The 12,697-nt window shown below is 42.4% G+C and overlaps 1 protein-coding gene across 22 annotated transcripts in view; it reads left to right on the top strand.

The window, feature by feature from the left end:
• Positions 1 to 12,697, top strand: part of LOC130267707 (uncharacterized) — a 382,496-nt gene that overhangs the window by 193,351 nt on the left and 176,448 nt on the right. The window lies entirely within an intron of this gene.

Here is a 12,697-nt window from a genome sequence, read left to right as displayed (position 1 = left end):
TATGATCTTATTCATCCACAAAACATTGTTGAGATAGTCTTCTAGCTTGTCCAGATGATCTTTAGATCTCCAGATGGGCAGCAATGTTCTTTTTGGAGAGCAGTGGCTTTCTGCCAAGGTAATCTTTAGCAAACTGCAGATGGGCAGTAATGTTTTCTTTTTTGAAAAGCAGTTGCTTTCTCCTTGCAATCCTGCTATGCACAACATTGTCGTTCAGTGTCCTCTTGATTGTGGTCTCATGAACTTTAACATTGGCTAATAATAAAAAGGCCTTTAGTTACTTTGTGGGTTCCTTTTCGACTTTTGCAGCTCATAGGCTTGTTACAGTGTAAATATAATCAGTGAAGATATTAAAGTTATTGGATTCTCAGTGTCACAGATTGGCGCAGGCTAAACTGAAATATAAAAGTAGCTATATACATTAGATAATTGTTGGCTGAATATGCCAATTGTTATGGGACCTACCATATGATGTGTAGGTGGATGTCCCAACTGTTCTCCAATGGCAGTTGTCGGCAAAGGTAAGATCAGACTGTTGAATTTCAACATGCCAGATTATTTTGGATTTAGCCACTGCCAATGGTAACTTACTGCCAGAAGCAGAGTATTTGGAGAGGATCATGAGGAATTGCTATTTAATGTGTATGGCCAGCAAAAAAATTAAAAACCTTTTTCTTCAGCTTTGTGGTCCAGGTAATGCCTCCCCCAGGAGACACTCTGATAAGTCTTAGGCTTCATTCACATCACGTTTTTGCAATAAAGTTCCCGTATCAGGTTTTTGATTAAAAACAGATTCCTCAATACCGGACTAAACTGTATGAAAATGTGTGTATACAGTATGTATGAAAATCCGTATACAGTTTGAAAAATGATGTCCGGTTGCATCCGTCTCTATTTTTACTTTTCATTCCATTCGGTGTGCACGGCACATGTGCAAACTCAAAAACCGTATTGTGCAAACCGGCTGGAACCCTATGCACATACAGATCTCTACAGTTCTCATTGACTCGCATGTTAAAGGAACCGTATACGGTTTCAATATGGTTTTTCACCCAGACAAAAAAACGTGGTAGGCTACGGTTTCGGGTACGGGGGAAAAAACTGACAAAACCATACAAGAAGCAAAAAGTACACAACCGGATGCATCGTTTGGCATACGGTTTTCAATGGAGAGTCAATGCATACGGTTTTCAATATGGTTCCATACGGTTTTCAAATTGAAGGCATACACAGGAACTGAATTGCAAAAATGTGGTGTGAATGCAGCCTTAAGTGCATCACAGAAATCAACAGGTAAAAACAAGGTAATATATAGCCAGTGCTCACAGCTGAAGACTAGATAAGGGACAAGTCAAAATCATACTCAAGAGTTAGGATCGTAAGACATCAGTCGAAACGCAACAACCACAAAAACAGGAACTCATTTACCTTTTACCCCATAGAAACAGCTTTTTTAGAGTCCATTCATATGGTGTGCCTAAATTGTCTCTTTTATTTAAAGGGGTATTCCGGCCCTAATACATCTTATCCCCTATCCAAAGGATAAGGGATAAGATGTATGATCGCGGGGGTCCTGCTGCTGGGGACCCCCGCAGTCTGTCATTGAGCACCCACCTTTGTGAGCTACCACAGCGCTGGAGGCTCCGAGTGTGTAGTGTGACAACCACGGGGCCGGAGTATCGTGACGTCACGACTCGCCCCCGTGTGACAACACACCTCGCCCCCTCAATGCCAGTCTATGGGAGGGAGGCATGACATAGTGCTAATTGTTCTTGAAACATTTTGGAAAAACAATTATTTGACCATGCTGCATGAAACAACCTATGATAGACATGATCATAAGTTTCTTAGATGTCCTGTGCAGATTAAAGTGTGTGCATTTGTTTCTAGTTTTTTTATCTTATTTTTTTATTTGCCTTTTCTAGACAAATTTTTTTCCTAGTTACTCCATTTGGTTCCTTGTTTTTCACTAAACATTTTATCTGTATTCTAAATTTGCTGCTGTTAAACTTATTTTTCCCTTGAAGGAACTGTATATTTTGTTTCTTAGTTTTCTTGTCAGCCTTGGTATTGCATCAGGGTTCTTTCGCCTGCTATTTGGCTTCAAAATTTTTTGTCAACACAATTATTTGACCAGATTGCATGAAAGTAAACTTGATGGTCACGTCCATGAGTTACTTTGATTTCCTGTGTGGATTATAGCAGAAGTTTTTTTGTTTAGTTTTGCCATTGGGTCATAGTGTCTGCTATTTGTTCTGCAACCATTTTCGCATCAAAATAATTTGACCACACTGCATGTAAGAACCCTTGGTGGTCACGTTTCTTGGATGTCCAAAGGGGATTATACTCTGCATGTGTTTCTAGTGTTCTTTGTGTTTTAGATGCCTTGTTCTAGTCTAGTTTTCTACTAGTTTATCCATTTGGTACCCTGTTCTTCCTTGAGTAGCTATTGTATCTTGTTGCTGCTGTTTAACTCATTTTTCCCTTGATGATATTTTCTGTTTTCTAGTTTTCTGCTCAGTTTGGTTTTGTCTCTGGGTCATAGTGCCTGCTATTTGTTCTGCAAACATTTTGGCAGCAAAATAATTTGACCATACTGCATATAAGAACCCTTGGTGGTAACGCTCATGAGTTTCTTGGATTTTCTGTGTGGTTTATAGCATGTACTCTGTGCACGTGTTTCTAGTGTTATTTGTGTTTTAGATGCCTTGTGCTAGTCTAGTTTTCTACTAGTAACACCATTTGGTTCCTTGTTCTTCCTTGTGTAATTTTATCTTGTTGCTGCTTTTTATCTCATATTTCTCATTTTTACATAAGGGTCCTTGTGCCTACTATTTGGCTTCAAAACGTTTGTCAACACAAGTATTTGACCAGTCTGCATGAAAGAAAACTTGATGGTCACGCTCACAAGTTTCTTGGATGTCTTGTGCGGATTATAGCAGGTACTCTGTGCATGTGTTTCTAGTGTTCTTTGGTTTGGTTTTGCCACTGGGTCATAGTGTCTGCTATTTGTTCTGCAAACATTTTGGCAGCAAAATAATTTGACCACATTGCATGTAAGAACCCTTGGTGGTCAAGCTCATGAGTTTCTTAGATGTCCTGTGTGGACAGGAGCTAGAACCCGAGAAATGTACCTGGCATAAAGCAGAAATGTTGGTTGTAGACTGAGACTAGTGGGAGTCCTGTTGCGCCATATGTCAGGGGGTGATGACTACTTTAATAATGGCTGGAGCTCGGTCTCAGTAACAAGGTAGATGACTTAAAGTATAAACAATTATTAGATAATTGTATCGCTGGAGACAGCTCGCATCGTCCTCCGTTCACCTGTCTGGGAGAAAATGCCATCATTGACCTGAATGTACAAGTTCAGAGTACTGTAAAAGGGCATGGACAAGTTTCCTGGAAATTGGTGTTACAGTGTTACATGAGTCAGCAGGGAATCCCGTTTTTTTGGCTTTTGTTCGTAACAACTCTTGTAAAGTAGCAAAATATACTTGCAAATGGCTCGCTAGACTTTTTAGGCACGGCTCTTTGTCCTTTAGTCCATTTATAGTCAATAGCCGTGGTCTGCATTCCATGGTTCTTCAGTTGTTCCTCGGCCACATTTCCCAGCATGCTTTTACAGCTTTAAGTAGCCCATTCACAACTAAAGTAGTCACTATTGTTTAAAAACAATTCTGTAGATCTATAGCACAAGCAGATATAAGAAACTTTGTTTTGTATATCTTGTATTAAACAAAAATGTTTCTTTCTTCTGGTATCAAGCCCTAACCCCCCCCCCCCCATCCGCTTCAACTAAAATATCTTCCAATCAGCTCAATTTAGTCAGAATTTTTGGTCCTACAACTCATGTAGGGATTAAGTTACAAGCAATATAAGTATATGGAGGGGAAGGATGGAGATGCCAGGGGAAGTGCCTGGGAACACATACAAGCTGCAGAGAGACAGCAAAGAGATAACTCTGTAAGTAAGTGGTCTTACCCTAAGGCTTTATACACAGTTTAGACTCATTTGTGCTTTATCAAGTCTTCCATGCTACTGCTGGTGTTCAGGCTGTGTACAAAAACATAGAAGTTCAGGACCTCTGTGTGTGTGCGGTGTATGACAGACACCATAGATGTTAGGCTCTGCCAGCTCTGTGAGAATTGAAAATTATGGATGAAGCCTACAGAGCAGAATTCTACTGAACAATGCCTTATGCAAGTTATATAATGGCCAGTTATATCTTGGTTTCTATGCATTATCTCTCCATCTTAAGGCTCCAACTATTGGGCAACTTCAACTCCAAGGCAGTTCAATCACAATATGAACTCAAACCACTAAATAAGGCAGTAAACTATAAGATACTTACCATGGTCCAATGTTCTCTGTAGTGCAGCACCGATGGCATTGCTCCATTTCCCTGGCTGCCAAGCTTCATAATTATCGGCCGCACATCGCCTTGTCGTAGCAGGAGAAGTTTAAGGGCTGCACAAACTATCTAGCAATTGTTTGTGAATCCAGGCCACACAATTACTTGAGTCTTGTGAAGTAAGTAAGTGAGCGCCGATCACAGAGATCTGCCTGTGTAAAAGGACCCTTAGATAGGAAGGAATCATCACCCTACATATCTGGGGGGCAGATATGTAGGGCAAATGTTTCCAGTAAGCAGGGACAGGGGTAAGGGTGGAGATGAGGACTGCATGTCCTTACCCGTGTCCTGACAGTGTTAGTTAGTAGCTTGTTTCCACATGCCAACATTTCTTTCTCTACAATGCATAAGTAAAAAAAAGCACAAAGGTTCTATGTTTTATCTCCCTAACACATGGTTAAACCAACACATAGACATCTTTAATAATCCCTATCAGAATATCTCCACAAAGAAAAGTTGTGGTCCGCACAAGGACTCACTACCGCGTTTCGAACATTCTTCTTATTCTTAGGGTAAGATAGAAAGTTGAAAAGCATTTGGGTGTCCTTGTATAGACCCCAACTTTCCTTGTAAAGCATTTATTATATGGACTGACGGGTGTTATGGAGTCCAAGCATTGGGATACCTACAGGAGCACAGATCAAGGTGAGCTAGACATTCCTCTGAGCTTAAAGGGATACTCCACCACTAGAAATCTTATATCCTATCCAAAGGATAGGGGATAAGATGTCTGATCGCGGGGGGTCCCACCGCTGGGGACCTCTGCGATCTCGGCTGCGGCACGTCAGACATCCAGTACATGGAGCGAGCTTCGCTCCATGCCGGATGACTGGTGATGCGGGGAGGAGACTCGTGACATCGCGGCCATGCCCCGCTCATGACGTCACAGCCACGCTCCCACAATGCAAGTCTATGGGAGGGAGCGTAACATCCGTTACACCCCCTCCCATATAATTGCATTGAGGGGGTGTGGCCGTGACGTCACGAGCCTCCAGCGCTGCACCCGATGCTCTAAATGAATGCCGGGTACAGCAGGGAGATCGTGGGGGTCTCCAGCGACGGGACCCCCTGCGATCAGACATCTAATCCCCTATCCTTTGGATAGGGGATAAGATGTCTAGAGGCGGAGTAACCCTTTAATGTTGTTGCAGTGTAGCTACCAAAAGGCAGGAATTGGATAAAAAATGATGACAACTGGGATGTGTTTTTATACAAGTGGAGTTTTTTTTCTGCCTTTACTGTGTAAACAACCCAGAAAAGGTCTGAGAAGAAGTTCAATGTCCTCTATAAGAAGAATTCAGGGTCTGCCAAATAAGTCTTCTTATGTGCCTACTGTCGAAGGCTCGTCAAGCATCCGATCACATCAGGATTTACTGTCACGTCACTCGTGAGTTTAATAGACAAAACATGTGACAAAGTCTATTTTACAAACGTATGCTTTTTTTGTGCAGGACACAAAAGTGTGGTAGAACACACTTTTGGTAGGTTTTTTGGTAGACCACACATAGTGCTGAACTTTGTTTGGTCCATAAAACTCAATGGGCCCACAGTTAACATATTTTGAAGATATTCCTACAAAGTCCCTCTGACATTTAAGTAAAACATGATGTGAATGGGGCCTAAGAAACGTGTGATCTACTCCCAGCCTAGAGAAGACATGAAGCCAGCCTGTGGGAGTCATGATTACCGGTTTGGACTAATGCGTGTTGTTTAGAGGTGGCAGGCAGTGTAGGCTTTTCACATGGGCACCTCGGGAAGCTAATATGTTTAGTACGTTTTATTTGTCTTTTTTTACTCTTGATGTCAATTTACTTTTCCGAAGCAAATAAAGCTGGTTAAGGCAAGTCTGAATAAGAAACTGAACTTCTTGGTGCAAAGAACCTGTGAAACCCAGAAAATGGTGATCCCACAAGACAAGACAGTGACAAATGATGAAGGCGCAAGATTTATAGGGCCAAAAACAAGATTTGTGAGAGAACAAAAGGATTGGCATGTTGAAATAAAACATACGTAATCCTCCTCTCCTCCAACGTCTCATCTATTAGATGGTTGTCTGGACCATCTACTAACAGAATAAAGGGTTGCCTGAAGAAGAAGCCTGTTGAACAAAATGGGTCTGTAGCAGGAGAAAGCAGTAAACTTAATAAGTGGAAACCTCTGCGGAAAGCAGTGCAGGTGGCCTATTTAAACATATTTGAGAGAGACGTCTTGGCACCATATTTAATTGGAGAGTCACAAGGAACCTACTTTGACCTAACTAGGGAGCAATCTAGTGATTATCACCTGTTAAATGCAGAGATCTTGGCTCGCTTTGGGAGTCACTTTTGCCAAATGAGTTCACAAATTATTGAGTGGTAGTTTGAAAGGAAAAGGTCCCCTCATTCAAAGACATTGAATCTGCTGTATTTAATTTGGTGTATAGAAGGCTTACATGCCCTTGAGCCTGGGAAAGCTTATGGAGCAGGTCATGTTGGATTGATGTAAAGAAGGCTTCCTTCTAAGACCTTAAAGGGGTGCTTACACATCTTTTCCCCGATCCAAAGGCTAGGGGATAAGATGCCTGATCGCGGGAGTCCCGCTGCTGGGGACCCCCACCGCTGGGGACCCCTGGGATCTTGCACGCGGCACCCCGTTGTAATCAGTCCCCGGAGCATGTTCGCTCCGGGTCTGATTACAGACGACCACCGGGCCAGCGGCGTGTGACGTCACGCCTCCGCCCCTCAATGCAAGCCTACGGGAGGGGGCGTGACAGCTATCACGATCCTTTGGATAGGGGAAAAGATGTGTAAGCACCAGAGAACCCCTTTAAGCCAGGGAATATTGGAGAGCAGGTCATGTTGGATTGGTGTGTAGAAGGCTTCCTTCTGAGACCTTGAGCCTGGGAAAGATTATGGAGCAAATCATGTTGGATTGGTGTGGAGAAGGCTTTCATCTATGACCTTGAACCTGGGAAAGTTTGTTGAGAAGGTCATGTTGGATTGGTGTGTAGAAGGCATTTTCTAGTAATAACACATGCACATAATATACAACCCTAACGGACAAGAATACTGATACGATTCAATGCTATGAAAAATGGCAACGTGTACACAGTAATAGGGTACCATGAATATTTAGACACAGTAATACGTCATGTTAATGATCCATACAGCACCTTACAAATAGCAAACAGACATTACTGCACGTATATTATGTATTTATCATATAAGGCCTGTGTCTGCATATAAAGCATACTGTAAAGCGGTGTTTCCCGGCCGGGGTGCCTCCGGCTGTTTCGGGGCTGCAGTTCCCAGCATCTGAATACCTTGAGACAGGGAAAATTGGAGAGAGGGTTACTTTCGATTGGTGTGTAGAAGGCTTCCATCTGAGACTTTGAGCCTAGGAAAGATTGTGGAGAAGGTCATGTCCGATTGATGTGTAGAAGGCTTCCATCCGCATCCTTTAGCTGGGGAAAATTGGAGAGCAGTCATGTTGGATTTTGTGTATAAGGCTTTCATCTGAGACCTTGAACCTGGGAAAGACTGTGGAGCAGGTCATGTTGGATTGGTGTATAGAAGGCTTCCATCTGCCACCTTGAGCCAGGGAAAGATTGTGGAGCAGGTCATGTTGAATTGGTGTATAGAAGGCTTCCATCTAAGATCTTGAGTCTTGGAAATAATGTGGAGCTATTCATGTGGGATCACTATGTTACTGGCTTTCCCATAAAGATCCCCATTCTTTCATTCAAATAATTTCTATGGGTTGAGACGTATACTGCTAATGAAGAGTATCTTGATTCTGACATTAGAGCTCGACAAATGAAACAGAGTACCAAACTTTTCTCTCTTTCGTAAAAAAAAATCACTAGACTAGGTATAGTTGTATAGACCAAGTATACGTGAACCATTTTGAGGAAAAAGGGTTCCTTTCCACTGGAGGGTGCCCCTATCATTTAGGTCCACAATCCAAGGAAAGGATGAGACCTTGGAGGTTGGCTTCAGTCCATATATTTCTTTTCAGGTTATTCTGCAAGAAAAAGAAACCTCAGGAACATCAGGATTTAACATTTTATAAAGCCAATGTTAGTTAATAGTGGAGCATTAATTTAAGTTTGGCACATTTTGAACAGTCATATCATAAAACTAGTGGACCGTAACAAAACTACAATGTAATTCAGCCAATCCCAAATCCTGGCTCTCTAAAAATGCTAAATTACGCAATGCCAATAATTATTTTAGGAAAAAAAGAAAAAATAGGAAAATACGATGCAAATAATTGAAATGGCCCAAATGTGGAACAGAGTCTGAGTACGGATTTCTATTATTTCCACATTTCTCGCCAGATTGGCAAATGTGCGCACACAGCCTTTCTTTTATGAATTTAGTGCTAAAATCCAAAATCACAGAGAGTCTGGTAGCTGCGCATGGAGGCATACACAGATCAGCCATAAGTTTGATCTGACCTTCTAGTCAAGAGGTCAGCTTGTCTTTACATTGGGGTATTTACCAGTACTTACATCTTACCACTTAGTAAAGAAACCTGGCAAAATACCATTAAGGAGAAGAAGTACGTTCCTTCAAAGAAACTAAACACTTTCTGTTTCTTACAAAAAAGGATGGCATGATATTAGATCATGTGTTTACCATACAACCCTCCCCTCCACCATTTTCTTTTTTTTTTTTTTAAATAATTTTAGATATTTTTTGTCCACTGGGCAGCAAAGATGTTTAAAAAAACTTCAGACACCTCCGATGAAGAAAAATGGGGAAGGCTTATCAATGGCTGAATTGTACAGTGCCAGGCAGTCCTATGGGTCTTGGCCCTGGCACCATTTTCCGTCACCCTCTTTATTTCCTGACATGCACATCCTGTGGGAAATGTTGACCTTTGTGTGTATTTTGTGTCCCCTCGTCTAATGACGCTTTAGCGCTCCCCCTTCTTTATGTCTGTCTATGCCCAGCGTCATTTCCGTGAGTCATGCTGATAAAATGCCCACTTTGATCCCACTCACAGTTGGTGTGTTAGGTGACGTCTTGTAATTACCCTCTCCTCCTGTCATCTCCTCCCCTTCCCCAGTGCCAGCCGAGCGTGGCCAGCATTCCTCGTCTTCATTGTTCTCGTGCCCGCGATGAGGGGCTTTGGAGATCTGATACTTTGTCCTTTTCAGGGGAAGCTGAGCATGAAAGACCGGTGATAAGTGGTCGATGACTGGCTGTCTTGTCAAATTCACCGTCGACCCTCCAAGTCTATGAGTCGCCTGCTAAATATAGGAGATGCTAATCTGTTATCGCAGCCTTGGCTTCCTCATTGCTCTCGTAAGCACGTAAAGGTGTTACATACGTGACCCGTGACACTGCTGTGACATATTGTGCAAACACCACACGTCTCTTTTAGCAAGTGCTGTAATGTATGTAAGGCAATTTGCAAGGATTACCACTCAGCTTAAATATCTGTAGTCACCCCCACCCCCAGCCCAACTCCTCCAACCTCACACTTGTAGTCTCCTGTAATTAAAATGTTGTTCTTTGGGCTGTCAACACTCTGAAGTGCTATGCCAAGCGCTATGTCTCTGCCCTGATCAGAATGGTCTCATCCTTGGCTACTTTCTTCTGTATGGCTGTCTGCGTCGTCATCTCTACCCGTGTGTGTTTCCTCTCCAGCATGTCTAGCTGTTTAGATCATCGCTTCTGTATCTTCTCCCTTTTCCCCCAGTTACATAGCAGCATCTTCTGCATTCTTTTATCTTTTTATGGTTTTTTAGTGTTATTACTTGACGTTCACAGTAGACACCTCCTCTACCTTGAGGATGCAGCAGGCATGACAATTGATCAACTACCATGGAATGGCCCCACACTTTACATACATGGCTTTATAATAATCCAGTTGCCTTGATATCAAACACCCTAAAGTGTGTGTTCATCAACTACAATCCTGCTGCAATTTTCACCCCAAAGTGCACCCATGCACATGTCAGTATGCTTGAACCATAAAAAAGCTCCTCTTGGCATTTATTGCTCTCATGGCATTCACAGAAAATAGAAAGGAAATATTGGAGCACTCACCACTTTTAAATTGTCAATAATCCTTTATTCACGATCCATGAGATATACAGGAAGGAAAGCATGAGCAGGGGAGCTGGTTGAAAATCAGATGGGGGGAGAAAAAGACATACACAGGGGCAACAACTGTTTCACGCCTAAGCGGCATGAAACAGTTGATGTCCATGTGTATGAAAATCAGGCAAGAGGAGAACAAGACATACACAGGGGCAACAACTGTTTAATGCCTAAACGGTGTGAAACAGCTGTTGCCCTTGTGTATGTCTTGTTCTCTCCCCCCCCCCCCCCCCCCCCACTGCCTGATTTCCAAACAGCTCTCCTGCACGTACTTCCCTTCTTGTGTATGCCAGGGACCGTGAATAAACGGATATTGAAGATTTAAACATGGTGAGTGCTCCAATATTTCCTTTCTATTTTCTGTGAATGACATTTGGAGTGTCTGTCTTCTATTAATTGTGTAGCACCACCCATGTTGAATTCAAGGAGGCACGGTGGTATGATGCCGATTCTCAAGGGGTTAACTTAACTGCAGTGCCAGAAAGCATGCTATATGGTGTAGGCAATTAATAGAGAACAAACGTTGCACTCACCACAAAGATGTGAAGTTGTTCTTCAATTCATTTTTTATTGCTGGATGCTGTACTCCGTGGAGCTGGCTGAGTGCGACGGGCCATTTCGTAGGAAGTCTGCTTGATCACGCTACCCAGCAAGTTAGCGTGATCAAGCAGACTTCACAGCGGTCCACAGATGGGTGCCTCTTCATTTTGAGGAGAGTCTGGTTTGGCAATTATGTTAAAGATTTTTTTCCTTTTGGAGGAGAGCGTATCTTCACACAGTTCCATTGGATCTAATAATGCTATCAGTTAAGCTAGAAACGTCATTGGCATAACCCAACTGATCTACAATATAGGAACCAATGCAGAGTTTTCCATGGTGCAAAATATGTTATCACAGTCATCGAGTCAGCACATGTCCTCCTGATTTCCTCCATCTATGGTTGAGGAATTACTAGGGAGGGAGAGGGGAGGAGATGGGGGCAAGGTATACTAAGAATAATGGCTGGATCTCAGTCTGATTAACATGGAGGATGACTCAAAGTATAAACAATTATCAGATAATTGTATCGCTGGCGACAGCTCGCATCTTCACGTGTTTACCTGTCTGGTTGAAAATGCTGCCATTGACCTGAACATATAAGTTCAGGATACCGTAAAAAGAGCATGGACAGGTTTCTTCGAAATTGGCATTACGGTGCCAAGAGTCAGGAAGGAATCCCGTGAGTGTTCTTGGCTCTTGCTGTAACAACTCTTGTAAAGTAACGAAACATTGCCACGGACTTACTAGACTTTTTAGGTTTGGATCTCACACTGTTCAGATATATATATGGTCTAGGCAGTGGTTTCCAACCTATGGCTCTTCAGCTGTCGTGCAACCAAAATTCCAGATGTACACTTAAAGGGGTATTCCAGGCCAAAACTTTTTTTTATATATCAAGTGGCTCCGGAAAGTTCAACCCATTTTTATAAATTACTTCTATTAAAAAATCTTAATCCTTCCAATAATTATTAGTAGAGATGAGCGAACTTACAGTAAATTCGATTCGTCACAAACTTCTCGGCTCGGCAGTTGATGACTTATCCTGCGTAAATTAGTTCAGCCTTCAGGTGCTCCGGTGGGCTGGAAAAGGTGGATACATTCCTAGGAAAGAGTCTCCTAGGACTGTATCCACCTTTTCCAGCCCACCGGAGCACCTGAAAGCTGAACTAATTTATGCAGGAAAAGTCATCAACTGCCGAGCCGAGAAGTTCGTGACGAATCGAATTTACTGTAAGTTCGCTCATCTCTAGTTATTAGCTTCTGAAGTTGAGTTGCTGTTTTCTGTCTAACTGCTTTCTGATGACTCACGTCCCAGGAGCTGTGCAGCTCCTATGGGGATATTTTCCCATCATGCACAGCTCCCGGGACGTGACATCATCATTGAGCAGTTAGACAGAAAACTTCAGAAGCTAATAACTATTGGAAGGATTAAGATTTTTTTAATAGAAGTAATTTACAAATCTGTTTAACTTTCCGGAGCCAGTTGATATATAAAAAAAAAGCTTTTGCCTGGAATACCCCTTTAAGGCCTTATTACATGGGATGCTTATGGGCCATAGAGGTTGAAAATCTTCCAAGGTAATAGGACCAGCAATCAGCTGATCAAACATTCATGTCAGCTAACCTCATTATGTTAACCTTCCCAAAAGATCCT

This window comes from Hyla sarda, chromosome 4, assembly GCF_029499605.1.
Source record: "Hyla sarda isolate aHylSar1 chromosome 4, aHylSar1.hap1, whole genome shotgun sequence".
NCBI classification, from domain to species: Eukaryota; Metazoa; Chordata; class Amphibia; order Anura; family Hylidae; genus Hyla; species Hyla sarda.
This window is presented reverse-complemented; position numbering and strand designations above follow the sequence as displayed.